The 19,732-nt window shown below is 36.0% G+C and overlaps 1 protein-coding gene across 4 annotated transcripts in view; it reads right to left on the minus strand.

Annotated features, from left to right (window-relative positions):
* The window catches only part of SHOC2 (SHOC2 leucine rich repeat scaffold protein), a 108,006-nt gene that overhangs the window by 62,508 nt on the left and 25,766 nt on the right, over window positions 1–19,732 (minus strand). Inside the window, exon 1 of one of the 4 annotated variants that reach the window (XM_078434830.2) lies at window positions 19,632–19,652. The exons of the other annotated variants lie outside the window; for them this stretch is intronic. The gene's annotated coding sequence lies outside the window, so the exon portion shown is untranslated. Of the gene's footprint in view, window positions 1–19,631; window positions 19,653–19,732 lie in introns of those variants that run through there. 4 annotated transcript variants of the gene reach the window in all.

A 19,732-nucleotide genomic window follows, 5' to 3' on the forward strand; every position in this document is an offset into this window, starting at 1 on the left:
TGGGAGACAACTACATTTGCACAGAATTTGACTCTTGCACCCACTTATGTAACAGAAAGTGACAGTACCCGTTCTAAAAATGTTTAAAATCTAGTGAAAAAAACATAAAATTGCACCAATTACTAAGCTGACGCTAGCAATGGTGTTTTTATACTGGGATCTTTACCACTCCCAAAGATGCCTTCATTCCCCATCCCATAATACCACGTACAGAGCACCTGACATGAATTTTTTATCTTACTTCAAATTCTCACAACCACATCAAGGAAGATATTTAAAGTGTCTCTACTTATAACCAAGGTAGATTCCTTGAGTCCATTTTATCATTAGTTCAAAAATGACACCAAATTAGAAACTACCAATGCCATCTGTTAGTAAAGGTCTAAGTTGATGCAATTTTTCTCTGGTATATAGCTATGTTCCAAATAATGAAAATTATTTTTTTAATGGTTAATTTTTTTAATGTTTATTTATTTTGTAGAGAGCGAGAGAAAGAGACAGAGCATGGGTGGAGGAAGGGCAGAGACAGAGGGAGACACAGAATCCGAACCAGGCTCCAGGCTCTGAGCTGTCAGCACAGAGCCCCATGTAGGACTCGAACCCACGAACCATGAGATTATGACCCAAGCTGAAGTCGGACGTTTAACCAACTGAACCACCCAGGCACCCTCAAATTATGAAAATTCTTAACTTCAAATCCCTGAGTAGAAGAGTTCCTCTATTTCCAATTTATAGACAAGAAAATTGAGGCACTGAAGTCAGATACCTGGTAAGTAAGGAAAAATTCAAAACCAGGTCTGCCTTACTCTAAGCCCATGTATGTTCTTTCCACTATACCATGGTGTATTTCAAAGATAACTGTCCAGATCATCATTGTAGGAGGATGCTGATTACAATGCTTTAGGCCTCCAATACCTTCTAAGTCAGGGATCAGCAAATTTTTCCTGTAATGGGCCACATATTAATTTTTTTAGGTTTTGTGGGCCAGATGTTCTGTTACAGATACTCAATTCCATCATGAAACACCTATAGCACGAAAACACCTGTAGACAGTATGTAAATGACTAGGTATGGCTACATTTCAATAAAAGTTTACCAAAGGAGGCTTCATACTGAATTTGGCCCTCAGGCGATAGTTTTCCAAGTCATACTTTCTGATTAAAAAAAAAGAAAAAATTTTAACATTTATTCATTTTTGAGAGACAGAGCCTAAGTGGGGGTGGGGCAGAGGGAAAGGGAAACACAGAATCTGAAACAGCCTCCAGGCTCTGAGCTGTCAGCACAGAGCACGGCACAGGGGCTCAAACTCAGGAACCGTGAGATCATGACCTGAGCAGAAGTCAGGTGCTTAACCGACTGAGCCACCCAAGTGCCCCCACAATTTCTGATTTTAAATCATTCCTTTCAGGAATGCAAACTGAATGCAAGAAGTAAAAAACAAACAAAAACACTTTTCCTTGTTCTTATATTCACATTACTTTTAGCAATTTCTAAAATAGCTACAATTTCCTAAAATCTAGGGGAAGGAGGACTGGAGGGGAGACAGAAGTGAGAAAGCACCAGCCTAGTAAGATCTATTCTTGGTATAAGACTATAATGATAATCATCAAATGTAATAAATATTTTTAAAAAACACATCAATAAGGCCACATATACTAAATATATTCCTTAGTCTGTCTTACCATAAATGTGGATGTGAAAGTTTTACAATATTGCATATTGAATTACAATGAATAGGACTTCTGGTTCCAAACAAGATGAAATAAACCCCTCTGACTCCATTCCTCCCTTGAATTATAATGTATAACTCTGGATAAAATACATAAAGCAACTAGCAGAAGATTCTGAAAGGTACAAAAATGAAGGTACAGTGGCTAGGGACCCTGGATGAAGGATAACCTGGTAATACATTCTACGTTTTTTTGTTTTTGTTTTTGTTTCCTACATATCCTGGCAGTAGAAAAGCCAAAATTCAAAAACACCAATAGGCACCTACAAAAAAAAAAAAGTCTAAGAAAAGTCCTCTCTCTCTAGTCAAAGGACTATGAAGAGAATGAAAAGACAAGCTACAGTCTGGGAGAAAATATATCTGGCATACATAAAGAACTCCTTTAAATAATAAAAAAGCAATCAATCCAATTAGAAAAGGGGTGAAAGACTTATAGAGACACTCCCCAAAAAAACACATGCAAAAATGTTCTACATCATTAGTCATTAGGGAAATGCAAATATAACTACATGCCTATTAGAAGAGCAAAAATAAAAATTATGAATGATACCAAGTGCTGGTGAAAATGTGGAGAAACTGGATCTATCACTTATTGCTGATGAGAATGTAAACTGACAGCCACTCTGGAAAACAACGTGGCAGTTTCTCATAAACATACATTATACAACCCAGCAACTGCACCTGTAGGTATTTACCCTAGAGAAATGAAAACTTACATTCACACAAAAACCTGTATACAAACGTTCATAGCACCTTTATTTATAAATGCTCCAAAAGTGGAAACAACCCAAATGTTTTTCATCTGGTGAAATGATAAACTGTGGTACATCCATACAATGGAACACTGTTCAACAATAAAAAGGATCAAACTATCCATGCACACAAAAACTGGAATGGATCTCAAGAGCATTATGCTGAGTGAAACAGTATCAAAAGTTAGCATGTGTGATTCTGTAGGATTCTGTTCATGGACTATTTTTAAATGGCAAAAGTGTAACCATGGAGAGCAAATCCAGTGGTTGCTCTGGCTTAGGGCTGGGTGAAAGGAGAACTATGAAGGGGTACCAAGAGGGAGACTCTTTGAAGTGATGAAACAGTTGTGTACTTTGACTGTTACGGTAGCAGTTATAAGAATTTGTACAAGTTTTCAAATTTCATAGGACTATCAGAGTGCCTGGGTGGCTCAATGGGTTAAGTATCCACCTCTTGTTTGATGTTGGTTCAGGTCATGATCTTAAGTACAGAGACTGCTCGGGATTCTCTCCCCACCCCTCTCTGCCCCTTCCCTGCTTGTGCTCGCTTGCTCTCAAAATAAGTTTAAAAAAAATTTCACTGGACAATCAACGTCCACCCTCCAAAAAAAATACTGCATGGAAAAACTGGTGAAATCTCAGACTGCAGTTTACTTAATAATATTGTACCAGTGTCAATTTACTGATTTTGATAATTGTACTACAGTTGTATGTCATTATTGGTGGAAAATAAATGCAGAGTATTTATTTCTCTTCATTTCTCAGAGAAGGGGAACTCTGTACATTTTTATAAATTCTATCAATCTAAAATTATTTCAAATGAAAAATGTAAACAAAATACAGTGGTCAATACAAATCTACCATATATAAATTATAAAAAAGCATAGAGGTTTTTTTTTTAATTGAACTTTTAAAAACCTCATTTTTGAAAAAAAGATGATGAAAATAATTTTTTTTTTCCAGGATAGAGGTGGGGGGGGGGGGGGGGTAGAGAGAATCTTAAGCAGCCTCCACACTCAGCACAGAGCCCAATGTGGGACTCAATCCCATGACCCTGGGATCATGACCTGAGCCAAAATCAAGAGACTGATGCTCAACCAACTGAGCCACCCAGGTGCCCTGAAAACTTAAAAAAAAAAAAAAAAAAAAAAAAAAAAAAAAAAAATTTTAAATAAATGAATAATAATTCAAATTGGCTGGGAAAAGATTTTTCTCAATCTTGTTCAATATCAGATAAAAAATATACCCATTTACAGATACCATTCAATTTGGGAAGGCACATATTCCATCAACATTACCAGGAAAGAAAAGATTCTTTTAAGTACAAATACATTTAAATACACTTTAGTTAATACAATTATCATTCATAAAATAATGGTGGGTAAATCAGGAACATTCTAAGCATACATTTGTCTTCTAGATAAAATTAAAAGATAACTAGAATATTACACATCAAAATACTCAGTAACTCCAGTCTTAGTTATTTTCATATCTAACAAAAACTGACCTTTTAGTTAAAAAAAAAAATTAAATGGGAATGGAATGAGGAAAAATATCTACAGTGCTATCGTGGATGCTACCATAAGCCTGAGGTATAACCTGCCGATCGATATCCAGCTAAGTAGTGTTGTGCAAATGTCACACCAGTACTCTTAGAATTTGAGGGTCAGATTAAAAGGACAGTTCCAGTAGTTTCTTTCCTTGAAAATAAACGATTTCATTATTTTGTAATTCATCTGATTAAAATTTAAACACAAGTAACATAACTGACATGTATCATAGAATTGAAGGTGAACATTACCCTGGAAAAATAAAAGGTAAATGAGTTATAACTATATTGGACCCAAGAGGAAGGGAACTAGAGACTATTCTGGAGCACAATTCTGGCAATATGGTAAAGAAGCAATGCACAGAAATTTTATTTACTCAGGCATTTTATAAATAACATGTGTATAGAAGATGAATACTACTAAGACATACATAAACAGTTTCTAACTGACAGTCCAAGGAAGACTTCAAGCAAAAGAAATATAATTACATCATGTAAGCATTTAATAAAGTATTTATTGCACTCCTCTGTGTGCTAGGCATCATGCTAAGTGATAAATAAAACAGACATGGTTCCTGCCCTCAAAGTGCTTACAGTCAAGTAGAAAAAAGAAACAAAAAAGCATTCCATAAAAAGAAAATAAGATGTAATGGCTGAGATATGCAAGAACATTATGAGGCAGAGGAACTAAATGGAGGCTAAGGTTTTACTATCTGAGATCAGACTGTACTTAAGAACACAAGATTACGCAGGGTTTTGTAGCTATAATGAGCACAGATTTTCTTCTAAACCACTCAATGATTTTAAGAGAGTAACATGATCTGTTTTTAATCTCTCACAGTACTGTATACAGAATGGATTTTGAGGCAAAGAGTAGAAGCAGGAGACCAATTAGAAGACCACTGCAGTAACAAGGTGGGACTTGATCTTATATTAAAATATTATGCAACAGATGGAAAGTGGGTACATTCAAGAAATGTTTAGTAAAAAAAATTAACAAACTTAGTAATATATTCTATATGGACAGAGAGGCTGAAGAAGGGAATCCTGGAACTAAGAGGTTTGACACAAAAACAAATTTGGGAGTTATCAGCATATTGCTAGTTTATAAGACCATAAACACTGCCAAAAGCAGGGCGGTGGGGAGGGGGAGTTCAGGACTAGACTCAGGACATCTGTAACAAACACCCTGACCCTAGACAACTACAAAATTTACAGATAAGGTAGAGAAGGTTCCTGGGGACAAAGGATGGGCTAGAGTGCTAGGAAGCAAAATCAAAACAATATGGTATCCTGATTATAGCAAGTATTAACAAGGATATGGAAAAACTGGAACCCTAACTCTGCTACTGGGATTGCAAAAGTTTTCCCAATTTGGAAAACAGTTTGGTATTCTATGAACATGAATAAACTCTTCCAATGTCAAAGGAGACCTATGAAATAAACTATCATAGTATACTTATGATTATATTCTCTCAATGCACTTCAATACCTGCCATGTGAATATTATTCACATGGTCCATTATATCTAATGTTATTTATCTCAGTGTTACAGCGATACAGTTCACCTGCACAGCCACCACGATAAAAAATACTCATGTCTTTACGTTAAAAGGTACATAGTACATAAATCTAAAAATTTAAAGGTAAACAATGCACACACTTTCTTGGGAAAGGAATTATCAGTCATATTTATACCATCAATACCAAAACTAGAAAAACCTATGAGATCATCTAGTACAACCCCATCATCCTAACTAACAACCCCCACTCAGTCACCAAGCACCTATGAGTCAGGTACTATACTCTATCTGGGGCTAAAAAAACCCAATCAAACAAAAACCAATATTTTTGTCTTCAGTGATCTCACAAAGAGAGGGAAACAAGCAAGTTATAAAACTTTAGGAAAGATAATATGAGAGCACAAAGATGAAGGGGTGGGGGGGGGGGAGTACTGTGATGAGGCTACAGTTGAGTCCTCAAAGTTGAAGAGGGGTTCACAAATTCATTCTGTGGGGATGGGCAGATATTGTGTGCGCAGTTTGAAATGGCATGAGAAAATTATCCAGACTGGGAACCATAAGCAGTTTTTCTACACTGGAGTTTAGGCCCCAAAATAAGGTTGGAAATCAAGACTGTCTAATCTTGAAAGGCTAAGTATTCAAACTTAGTAATTTGGACTTTATTCTGCAGCACTACAATTTTCAAACTCTACACTCTAAACCCTAATATTCTAGAAGAATACTTTCAGGGGCTGTCAAGAGTAAATATGCAGAGCCAATAGAGGACTCATGAAAAAGAAGAGGGCATGATCACAGACCTATTTTTAAAAATTTATCTGGTACTGTTCTGAATGATTTTAAAAGGTCAAGGGTTCAGAAGGAAGACAGAAAAACTAGTTAGAGGGCCACTACAGAATCTAATGATTGAATCTCAAATACTCCCAAATCAGTGCTAGATATGTTTTAGGAGAATCATTTGGGGAGCTTAGAAATCCTAAGCCCTAATCCAAGAATGCTATCAAAATAAGTATCTGAGGTAGAAAATAGCAATCTGTATGCTGAAAGAGTTTTCAAGGTGATTCCAATGCAGGACCAAATCTGGAAACCATGCAATGAAGCCATGCCAAACATAATGATAAATTCAACAACTTTTAATAAGAGTATTTTGAAATTTATAGGTTCATTGTCTCACTGTTTAGGGAAGTGTGGCTGGCATTACGGGCCAGGGTGTGGAGGTATGAAGAACCATCTCTGCACGCTGCACAATGTTTAAATTCTCATCAGGTATACATACCTAGGTGAAACACCTATTTATAATTTTTAATGCTTAGAACCTAACTCCATTTTTTAAAGTAATCTCTATGCCCAATGTGGGACTTGAATTCATGACCCCAAGATCAAAAGTTGCATGCTCTACCAATTGAGCCAGCCAGGCACCCCTAGAACCTAACCATTTTACATATAAACTCTAAATTTTTTCACTTTTCAGGAATGAAAACAATGTCTACAGTCTAGAAGGAAAGTTACTGTGTTTAGCTTAGAACTTCAAGAATTTCATTTTTTATTATTTCTGACCATCACACACCCATACAGATCTTCGCATTTGAGTCACCAACACAACCCTCCCAAATAAGTTTCCAACTGTTAAATGTACAAGCTTTTTTGTTCATTATTTTCTAGTATTGTGCCTGAGCATTTTCATATTGACAAACAAAAGGTGTATTTTCTTTTATTTCTCCCTTCAATTAATCAATTACACGGATTTTTTTTAATTATGTAGGTTACCACCGTTTCAGTATAGTAAAGGAAGTATTACAAAATAATTTGTTATATAAATGGGACATTAGGTCTGAGGCACCTGAGAACCACTGATTTAAACTAAAACCAGAGGTAACAGTAGATGACGAGAATAACTCAAGAGACATTTTTGAGACAGAATGAATGAAACCAGTTGGAGATGAATGGGAGTAATCCTCCCCATTCCCCATGAATGGGAAGAGATCCAGAGTAATGTCAAACTGCTGGCTTAAATAACCAGATACATGTAGCATGATTATCCAAGTTAGGGAACCAGAAAGGAAAACCTGTAAAATTGTAAACAAACTTCTACTGAGGATCCCGTGAAAACATCTACTCTACACCTGAAAACAGGATTTAGAATAAAACAGAAAGGTCTAGGCTAAAAATAAGCTTATGGCTTTGGTATCAATAGCATAATGGCACCTGAAGGTTTGAGAATAGAAAATCCACAGAGGGCATATAAAATGAGAAAATACTGGGGCGCCTGGGTGGCTCAGTCGGTTAAGTATCTGACTTCGGCTCAGGTCATGATCTCACAGTTCATGAGTTCGAGCCCCGCGTCGGGCTCTGTGCTGACAGCTCAGAGCCTGGAGCCTGCTTCAGATTCTGTGTCTCCCTCTCTCTCTGGCTCTCACCTGCTCACACTCTGCCTCTCTCTCTCAAAAATAAATAAACAAATTTTTTTTTTTTCAAAAATGAGAAAATACTGGTACTCTGGGGAAGATAAACATTTAAGAATAGGTGGATGAAGAAAAGAAGGACCCAATGAGTATCTTGTTTTCTTAATCTCTGAACAAAGTTCCAAGCTCACCTAAAAAGGCAACCCAGATGTCTAATTTTGCAGGTCAACTAAAACCTTTTCTTTCAATTAACAAACAGGCTACAATTACATCTGACATCTCACAAAAGTAAGCTACTTATAATATATTTTACTGATAATATGTATTCATTAAAAAGAATACTTTATTATTAAAAGATTTTTCTAGAGCCAAATCTTTTCTTCTATTTTTCCTAAACATAAAAGTCATCACAATAATGGTAATATAAGGCAATAAAAGCAAATAATCTAAACCTAACCAAAGAAGGGAAATCTAAGTCTTAAAAACTTCATTTTATATAAGATTAAAAATAATCTTTCACACAGGTAAGAAAATTTTTCAAACTGTAAGGAATCTTAAAGGTAATTTTTTATACCTTAATTTCAACATTCTTTAGGACAAGGAGTACCTTGTGAAACACAAAGATATAAAACCAGCAAAAGTGTCAAAGGCCACAAGGCCAAGAGGCAGAGTTGCAAGTAGTTGTATCTGAAAAGACAGAGTGGTCTTAAAGAAACGGATTGTAAAACATTTGTTGTATCCAGATAAGTCACTTTAGGCAATTAGGCACATACGGACTGGACAGCAAATGAAGCTCTTACAGGTGACTCTACAAAACCCACAGTTTAGTACCTTACTAAGTATTGTGCTGCCTATATATTTAACGAGCATGTTTCCACCATTTATAACTCTGTCATATCCCTGAATTTTTAGGACAATAACCTTTAAATTATCTGGAGGGTTGGGGCCACATCTAAATATGGAGGCCTGTCAGTGTAAGATGTCAGAGCCCAAGTGGCGGTAACATCAGAGAAAATAAAATAGCACAGTGAGTACCTCCAAAAATTCAATCCCCTGCAAAATCAATGGGGAAACTGGCAAAAACATTTGGAATCAACTTTATCAGAACTCTCAAAATTAACCAAAAGTTTGCCCCAGGGTGCTTTTAGAAAGGAAGGAAGGAAGGAAAGAAGGAAGGAAGGAAGGACGGACTCTCAGCAAGAACAAGTTTTGTGACATTTTAACTTGTCCTAGTCCCATTCCCTGCTTTCTAAATAGATGGCAGCCTTGAAAAATTATAGCCCATATTCCCAGTGCAGCCTAGCTGCCATCAGAGGGAGCAAAACAAAGCTGGAGGTCACTGAAAGCTTCATTCTCCCCAAATTATTACTATTAGGACTGTCTGGTAGCTCCCAGAAAGATACCACTTGCAATGCTATCTATATTTGACTTAATTCAGCTTGCCCAGTGCAAAAGACATTTTCCCCAAGAAAAGTGTTGTTGAAAACATTTATAGGTTGAGGTGGTGGCTAACATGTGGGGCAAACACCAGACTAATCCAAAAGTTCTTAAAAACTAGGATTGAGATACCATGGGGACTTGGAAAACTTCCAACACATTCCAGGGAATCTAGAAGTACATGCTTAAGTTAGTGTGCACATCCAAGGTTGTGTATAAGCTCAGGAAAAACCTGAGAGGGCCCCAAGCTCTTTTAACTGAGGGGCCCTGCACAAACAGAAAGTAAAGGCTAAGGCAGAGAGGTCAAATGCCTGGTTGAGTGCTGAAGGTACATCCCCAACAACAGAGTTCTTTGGTTCCAGGCATTTAAAGACATATCTGTTCAATCATTAGCTAACCACGAAGCTAAACAAGTAGAGACTTCAGTTGCCACACACAAATGATTTAGTTCAGAAAAGTCACTACACCAACGACCACCACGACAAGCAGCAACAAAAATAGACCCTGGGGAAAGACAAAATCTCCATAGTTGCCATGTTTTGTTATTTAAACCTTTGTATTTAAACAGTTCATAAAATTTAAATGTTCATTTATTATTTAAAATGTCCAAATGTAATTTTTCAACAAAATGTCTCACGTAATACAGAATATGAATAAAAAGACGAAAATTATTTGGGGGGAAAAATCAAACATAATCTGATATTGAAAGTACAATAACTGAAATGAAAAAGTCACTATAAAGGTTCAACAATGGGTATAAGAAGGCAGAAGAAACAGTGAACGTCAAGATAGGTCAACCGAATTATCCAGCCTGAGAAACAGAAAGAGGAAAAAAAAAATGAATAAAAATGAACAGAGCATCAGAAATCTGTCGAACACCATCAAGTGAGCCAACACATTTTTACTGAGAGATGGAGAAAGAGACAAGAGAAAGTCATAGAAATATTAGAAGAAATAATGGCTAAAAGTTCCTTTCCAATTTTGAAGAAACACAGTAATCCATACCTCCAAGAAGCTTAAAAACTCCAAGTATGATAAATTCAAAGAAATCTACACATAGGCACCATTACCAAACTGCTAAATGACAAAATGACAAAGAAAATCTTGAAAGCAGCAAGAGAAATAACTCATTATGTGTAACAGATAGTAAGATTAACAGATTTCTCATCAAAAAATAAAGAGGTCAGAAGGTAGTTCTGAAAGAAATAAAAAACAACCATCAATCAAGAGTTCTTTATCTAGCATTATTCTTTAATGAAGATGAACTTAAAACATTCCCAGATAATCAAAACTGAGAGCATTAGTTGCTGCCCTGTCCTATAAGAAATACTAAAGTAACTCCTTCAGGCTGAAATGAAAAAACACTAGACAGTAGTTCAAATACAAATGAAGAACTAAAGGTCACCAGTAAAATTAACTACAAAAATAAATATAAAGAACCACATAAATGTATTTCTTGCTTGTAGCTTTTTTCTCCTATCCAATTTAAGACAAAATTTAAGACAAGATGAATGGAAATGTTGAGTCACTTCATTATATACCTGAAATGAATACTACCTTTTACATTAACTAACTGGAATTTAAATAAAAACTAAATAAACACATGTGGCTCTACTTCTGGCTCCACCAAAAAACAAAAACAAAAACAAAACCTCATACACAATACTTGCACATCTGTGTTGATGGGCACACAGTGTGTATAAAGATATAACATTTATGATAATAAACAACAAAAAGGAGGAGGGAGTGGAGGTATATAGACACAAAGTTTTCGTACACTATTGAAATTAACTTGATATTAATCAGAACTAGATTCTTCTGATTTAAGGCATTAATTTTGTAGGACGACCACTAAGAATCACAAAGAAATTAAAACAGTACTCTAGAAAATATCTAGTTAACACAAAAGAAGTCAGTAATGAAGAAATAGAGAAAAAAGATGAGACACAAAAAACAGTGAAGTGGCAAATGTAAATTATACCTTACCAATAATTACATTAATTGTGAATGGAATAAACTCTCAAATTAAAAGGCAGAAGTTGGTAGAATAGATGGAAAAAAAAAGTGATCTAACTATATGCTGTCTATAAGACACTATAGACTAAAAAACATAAATTAACAGTAAAAGGACAAAAAATGGTATACCATGCCAACAGTAACCAAAAAGAGTTGAAGCGGCTACACTATTATCAGACAAAATAGACTTTAAGACAAAAATTACTACTAGAGGGATGCCTGGGTGGCTCAATTACTTGAGCATTCAACTTCAGCTCAGGTCATGATCTCATAGTTCGTGGGTTCAAGCCCCACGTCGAGGTCACTGTTGTCAGTGAGGAGACTGCTTCAGGTCCCCTATATCCCTGTCTGCCCCTCACCCATGCTCACTTGCTCTCTCACTCTCTCTCTCTCAAAAATAAACATTTTTAAAAAACTACTAAAGACAAAGAACATTTTATAACCAAAAAAAGGGTAAACCCATGAAAAAAATGTAACAATTATAAACATATATGCACCTAATAGAGCACCAAAATACATTAACAACTGACAGAACTGAAGAAATAGATGATTTAACAATAATAATGACTTCAATACTCTTTCAATAATAAAACTAGACAGGATCTAAGCAAGAAAACAGAAGCCTTGAACACCACTATAAGCCAACTAGTCCTAAGAGAAATTTATCAACATTCCACCCAACAACAGCAAAATATAGACTGTTCAAGTGAACATGAAATATCTTCCAGGACAAATCACATTATTAAAGTCTCAATAAATAAAAAGGAAGGTACACTGTCCAAGTACAACTGAATAAAATAAAAAATCAACAGAAACATTTGAAACATTTACATATATGTAGAAATTAAAAATCACCCTCCTAAATTATCTATGGGTCAGAGCAAAAAAACACAAGGGAAATTAGAAGCCCAAGCAGATGAGAAGAGTATCACAAGAGAGGGGATCTAATTCCCTGGCAAAGGAAGTCAGAGTTTGAGCAGGCCAAGGGGAATGTGTATCTGGGGTTTAGACTGGGTATCTGATAAAGATTTTCTCGAAAATCAAGTCTGTCACTGCACAGAAAACCGAGTATATTTGTACCCAATGATAAAATTACACCTTAAAAAAAAATCAGAACTCTGAAAATATGTATCCTTTACCACGAATTTGCAAAGCTACTCAATTTCTCAATTTAAAGACTTTTCTTTTAAAAAAAGTGACCTTGGGGCGCCTGGGTGGCGCAGTCGGTTAAGCGTCCGACTTCAGCCAGGTCACGATCTCACGGTCCGTGAGTTCAAGCCCCGCGTCAGGCTCTGGGCTGATGGCTCAGAGCCTGGAGCCTGTTTCCGATTCTGTGTCTCCCTCTCTCTCTGTCCCTCCCCCGTTCATGCTCTGTCTCTCTCTGTCCCAAAAATAAATAAACGTTGAAAAAAAAAAAAAATTTTTTAAAAAAGTGACCTTATTAACAAATGTGGATTTTTTAAAATACTAGAGAATAAAAGGTGTCAACATTTAGAAAATCTGTATAACTCAATAAACCAGTATCTTCCAGTTAATTACTTAATGTATAATTACTTAAAATCATGCATGATTACTTAATGTATGATTATTTAAAATCATTTATGATTACTTAATGTATGATTACTTAAAAACCACACATGGATAAAAGATCCATTGAAAGTACAAAACAGATCAATGAATTTTATTTTAATAGAATGAAAAGTTCATTAGATGAACTCAGACATTCATAGGATTAGTGAAAAAGGGAGAAAGAGCCTCACATTAAATCTCACTGATAAAAACTTAATTCAATAATTAGAAAGTAAATTAAATAAGTTAATTCAAAATCATGGATAGTAAAATATAAACCTAACAACTTTGAGAGGTAAACAAATGAGAAATTCTTTGGGGCCTAGATTTGACAGGTGTAAGTCATAAAAAGCACAATTTATAAAAGAAAAAACTCATAAATCCCACTTCATTAAAATTTAAAAATTTCACACCGCAAAAGACCCTGTTAGTAGGATGTAAAGATAAACTATGGGAGAAAATATTTGCAAACCACACAGTCGAATTTGTTGACTTAATCCAAACACATAAAGAACTCTCAAAACAACATTAAAAAAACAACCCAATTAAAAAATGGGCAAAGATACATAACAAACCTTTGGCCAAAGAGGAAATACAGATGGTAAAATGGCAAAAATAAAACGTTCAACATCATTGGTCATTAGGCAAATGCAAATTAAAACCAATATCACTACACACCTATCAGAGTACCTTAAAATGTGGTAATATCAAATGCTAACAAGGATGCAGAGAAACCAGGTATCTGAAGAAATAGTTTAGTAGTTACTTATAAAATTAACTGTACACTTACCATATATGACCCAGAAATTTCACTCTGGCATTTACCCCAGAAACATATTTATGTTCACACATACATGCAAAAAACTGCACACCAAATGTCAATAATATCTGAATTTTTTTTAATGTTTATTTTTGTTTATTTTGAGAGAGAGAGACAGAGAACATGAGCAGGAGAGGGGCAGAGAGAGAGGGAGAAAAGAATCCCAATTAGGCTCCGCGCTGTCAGTGCAAGAGCCCAAAGCAAGGCTCAATCCCACAAATTGCAAGATCATGACCTGAGCCAAAATCAAGAGTGGGACGCTTAACCAGCTGAATCACTCAGGCGCCCCATAATATTTATTTGTAATGCAAAAAAAAAAAAAAAAAAAAAAAAAAGAATCAAGCCAAATCTCCTTCAGTGGGTGAATGGTTAAACAAACTCTGATATATTCAACACAATGTAATAACACTGCTCAGCAACAAAAAGGAATGAACTACTGATACATTCAATAACCTGAATGGATCTCAAGGGTATTATGCTTAATGAAAAAGTCAATCTCAAAAGGTTACAAACTTTGTAATTCCATGTATACAAGATTTTTCAAATGAAAAACTATACAAATAGAGAACAGAGCAGTAATTGTCAGGATAGGACAAGGTGGAGAGGGAGTTCCTTTGTGATAATGAAACCAGTCTATATCTTGACTGTGCTTGTAGGACTCTATACATGGGATTTAAAAGCACAGAATTATGGACACACCCAAATGAATACCTAAAAAAATGGCAAAAAAATGAATAAGGTCTATCGTCTAATAAAAAATAATACATCAATGTCAACTTCCTATTTTGACAATGCACTACAATTATATAAAATGCCAACACTGGGGGAAGCTGAGTGAAGTACTATTTTGCAACTTCCTATGAGTTTACCACTTCTAAATAAAAAGGGGGGAACTTCAATGATAACAGTTTTAAAATCTACATTGCATTAAACTTTAAGAAATTACTGCCATTTTGGTCATAAGGGGAAAGTATATAGCAATCCAAGCCTATGTACAGAAGGAAGAAAGGTCTCAGATACACAACCTAACCTTACCCCTTAAAGAGCTGGGGGGGGGGGGGGGGGAACAGCAAATAAAACCCAAAACCAGCAGAAGACAGGAAATCATAAATATTAGAGCAGAAATCGATGCCATCAAAACCAATAAAAAAAAATAGATCAATGAAACTGGAAGCTGGTACTTTGAAAGAATTAACAAAATGGATAAATTGATGGGGGGATGGGAGGGAGGGGAGGGTGGGTGATGGGTATTAAAGAGGGCATCTTTTGGGATGAGCACTGGGTGTTGTATGGAAACCAATTTGACAATAAATTTCATATATAAAAAAAAAAATGGATGAACCACTAATCAGTTTGATCAAAAACAAAAAGGACCCAAATAAAATCAAGAATGAAAGAGGAGAGATCACAACCAACACAGCAGAAATAATAATAATAAGAGAATATTATGAACAATTACATGCCAATAAAATGGGCAATCTGGAAGAAATGGACAAATTCCTAGAAACATATAAACTACCAAAAGTGAAACAGGAAGAAATAGAAAATTTGAACAGACCCATAACCAGTAAATAAACCGAATTACTAATCAAAAATCTCCCAAAACACAAGAGTCCAGGGCCAGATGGCTTTCCAGGGGAATTCTACCAAACATTTAAGAAAGAGTTAACACCTATTCTCTTAAAGCTGTTCCAAAAAATAGAAATGGAAGGAAAACTTCCAAACTCTTTCTATGAAGCCAGCATTACCTTGATTCCAAAACCAGACAAAGACCCCACTAAAAAGCAGAACTATAGACCAATTTCCCTGATGAACATGGATGCAAAAATCCTCAACAAGGTATTAGCCAACCGGATCCAACAATACATTAGAAGAATTATTCACCACGACCAAGTAGGATTTATACCTGGGATGCAGGGCTGGTTAAATCAATGTGATTCATCACATCAGTAAAAGAAAGGACAAGAACCACATGATCCTCTCCATAGATGCAGAAAAAGCATTTGACAAAATACAGCATCCTTTCTTGATAAAAACCCTCAAGAAAGTAGGGATAGAAGGATCATACCTCGAGATCATAAAAGCCATATATGAAAGACCCAACACTAATATCATCCTCGATGGGGAAAAACTGAGAGCTTTCCCCCTAAGGTCAGGAACAAGACAGGGATGTCCACTCTTGCCACTGTTATTCTACACAGTATTGGAAGTCTTAGCCTCAGCAATCAGACAACACAAGGAAATAAAAGGCATCCAAAATGGCCAGGAGGAGGTCAAACTTGCACTCTTCGCAGATGACAGGATACTCTACATGGAAAACCCAAAGGATTCCACAAAAACACTGCTAGAACTGATCCATGAATCAGCAAAGTTGCAGGATATAAAATCAATGCACAGAAATTGGTTGTGTTCCTATACACCAACAATGAAGCAACAGAAAGAGAAATCAAGGAATCGATCCCATTTACAATTGCACCAAAAACCATAAAATACCTAGAAATTATCTAATGAAAGAGGTGAAAAATCTATACACTGGAAACTAGAGAAAGCTTATGAAAGAAATTGAAGACGTCACACACACACAAAAGTGGAAAAATATTCCAGGCTCATGGATTGGAAGAGCAAACATTGTTAAAATGTCAATACTACCCAAAGCAGTCTACGAATTCAATGCAATCCCTATCAAAATAACACCAGCATTGTTCACAGAGCTGGAACAAACTATCCTAAAATTTGCATGGAACCAGAAAAGACCCCAAACAGCCAAAGCAATCTTGAAAAAGAAAACCAAAGCAGGAGGCATCACAATCCCAGACTTCAAGCTGTATTACAAAGCTGTAATCAACAAGACAGTATAGGACTGGCACAAAAGCTGACACTCAGATCAATGCAACAGAATAGAGAACCCAGAAATGGACCCACAAATGTAGGGCCAAGTAATCTTTGACAAAGCAGGAAAGAATATCCAATGCAAAAAAAGACAGTCTCTTCAGCAAATGGTGCTGGGAAAACTGGACAGCGACATGCAGAATGAACCTGGACCACTTTCTTACACCATACACAAAAAATAAACTCAAAATGGATGAAAGACCTCAATGTAAGACAGGAAACCATCGAAATCCTCGAGGAGAAAGCAGGCAAAAACCTCTTTGATTTTGGCCACAGCAACTTCTTAGTCAACACGTCTCCGGAGGCAAGGGAAACAAAAGCAGAAATGAACTACTGGGACCCCATCAAAATAAAAAGCTTCTGTACAGCGAAGGAAACAATCAGCAAAAGTAAAAGGCAACCGACGGAATGGGAGAAGATATTTGCAAATGACATATCAGATAAAGGGTTAGTATCCAAAATCTATAAAGAACTTCTCAAACTCAACACCCAAAAAACAAATAATCCAGTGAAGAAATGGGCAAAAGACATGAATAGACACTTTTCCCGAGAAGACATCCAGATGGCTAACAGACACATGAAAAGATGCCCAACATCACTCATCAGGGAAATACAAATCAAAACCACAATGAGATACCACCTCAAACCACTCAGAATGGCTAACATTAACAACTCGGGAACAACAGATGTTGGCGAGGATGCGGAGAAAGAGGAACCCCTTTTGCGTTGCTGGTAGGAATGCAAACTGGTACAGCCGCTTTGGAAAACAGTATGGAGCTTCCTCAAAACAATAAAAATAGAACTACCCTATGACCCAGCAATTACACTACTAGGTATTATCCAAAGGATACAGATGTGCTGTTTCGAAGGGGCACATGCACCCCAATGTTTATAGCAGCACTATCAATAATACGTAAAGTATGGAAAGAGCCCAAGTGTCCCATTTACTGATGAATAAAGATGTGTTGTGTGTATGTACGCGCACGCACGTGCACACACAGTGTAATATTACTTGGCAATCAAAAAGAATGAAATCTTGCCATTTGCAACAATGTGGATGGATCTACAGTGTATTATGCTAAGCGAAATTAGTCAGAGAAAGGCAAATATATGACTTCACTCAGATGTGGAATTTAAGATACAAAACAGATGAACATAAGAGAAGGGAAGCAAAAATAATATAAAAACATGACAAAACATAAGAGACTCTTAAATACAGAGAACAAACAGAGGTTTGCTGGAGGGATTGTGGGTGGGGGGATGGGCTAAATGGGCAAGGGGCATTAAGGAGGACACTTGTTGGGATGAGCACTGGGTATTATATGTGGGGGATCAATCAATGGATTCTACTCCTGGAATCATTACTGCACTATATGGAACTAACTTGGATATAAATTTAAGAAGGTAAAAAATTAAAGAAGTATAAAAAATAAAAGTAAATGGATTCTGAGTCCTGCCTTTGGCTATATGAAAGATCTAGAAAATTATCTTTACTAGTCATCAGAAGAACATGCATTTAAAAATACAATAAGAGGGGCACCTGGATGGCTCAGTCGGTTAAAAGTCCGACTTTGGCCCAGGTCATGATCTCACAGCTCGTGAGTTCGAGCCCTGTGTCAGGCTCTGGTGCTGACAGCTTGGAGCCTGAAGCCTGCTTCGGATTCTGTGTCTCCCTCTCTCTCTCTCTCTGCCCCTCCCCAGCTCATGCTCACACTCTGTCTCTGTCAAAAATAAATAAACTTAAAAAAAATTAAAAATAAAATAAAAAACTTATCTTAAAAAAATACAATAAGAAATAATATATCAAATTGATGAAAATATAAAACATTGCAGTAAGGATACAGAAAAATGAACACCTAATGGATGGCTGGTGGGCATATGATTCAAGTAAAGCTTTTCAGAAAGTATGGCTTCTTAACATAAGTTTGGGGGGGGGGGGTCTTTGTTAGAAGAAAGTTTGTAATTTATGTGAGAGTTACACATCTGTTTAAGAACAAAGAAGATTAAAAAAAAAAAAATATATATATATATATATCCCACACTGTTCATTTAAGTGCTTATCCCTCTATCTGAAAAAGACATGGGAATTGGGAGTGATGTAGGGGTGGGGGGTGGGTAGGGAAGAAGGAAGTAGAAGGGAATAAGATATGTCTTGAAGCCCTCAGCTAAACTTTCCCAAAAGGCAGATTTCCATTCCCTCTGTTTTTACCTGTTTGGTCCTAATGGTACAAGATTTGTTACCTCAGCTCAGATAGGTTGAGAGTTTATAACTGCTATCACGTGATCACATTCGATTTCCAAAATAACTGTGAAGTAGGCACCCAAAGTATTCTTCCCATTAACAGAGGAGTCAACCAAGATTTATGGAAGTTAAATTATTTGCCACACTCTGGTGTGAATCTGACAATAACATCATGAGCAACAAGAGATAATATTTACTGAGTACTTACTACATACCAGGCACTGTACTAGGTGCTTTTAGCTGTTTTCTCACTCAGTCCTTGCAACAATTCTGAGGCAGATTAATCCCCACTTACAGAAAAAGAAATGAGGCTCAAGAACAATCAAATTACTTATTAAAGATCACACAGATCATAAAGCAAAGTCATAAGACTAACAAAGTTCTGATTCCAAAACCCATGTCTTAACCCATGTCTATACCATTTCAGGATACATTAAATAGGTATAAATAATGATGTAAATAAACACGAACCAAGGAACATTTTTGACAGAACAAGACTTGAAAAGATAGGACTGCTTTCTATAGTCTGAGAAAATGTTGACTAAAAAGAGCCAACAAAATACAGAAAATCTAAATATCTTAAAAAAATTATTTCTCCCCTCATCTAACACCTAATTCTATAGACCACACTAGTACTTTACGGACTTTTAAAAGAGAAATTTCTCCCCATAATATATTATATGTCTTAATGCATAATTCACATTACCTTGAGTTCATTTTCTACTGAGTGGTATCTTCCTGAAAAGTATGACAAAAAGAATATATTTTATAATTTAAACTCAGTATGTTAAATTCTACAGTCATTTA

This window comes from Panthera onca, chromosome D2 (assembly GCF_046562875.1).
Source record: "Panthera onca isolate mPanOnc1 chromosome D2, mPanOnc1 haplotype 2, whole genome shotgun sequence".
Lineage (NCBI taxonomy): Eukaryota > Metazoa > Chordata > Mammalia > Carnivora > Felidae > Panthera > Panthera onca.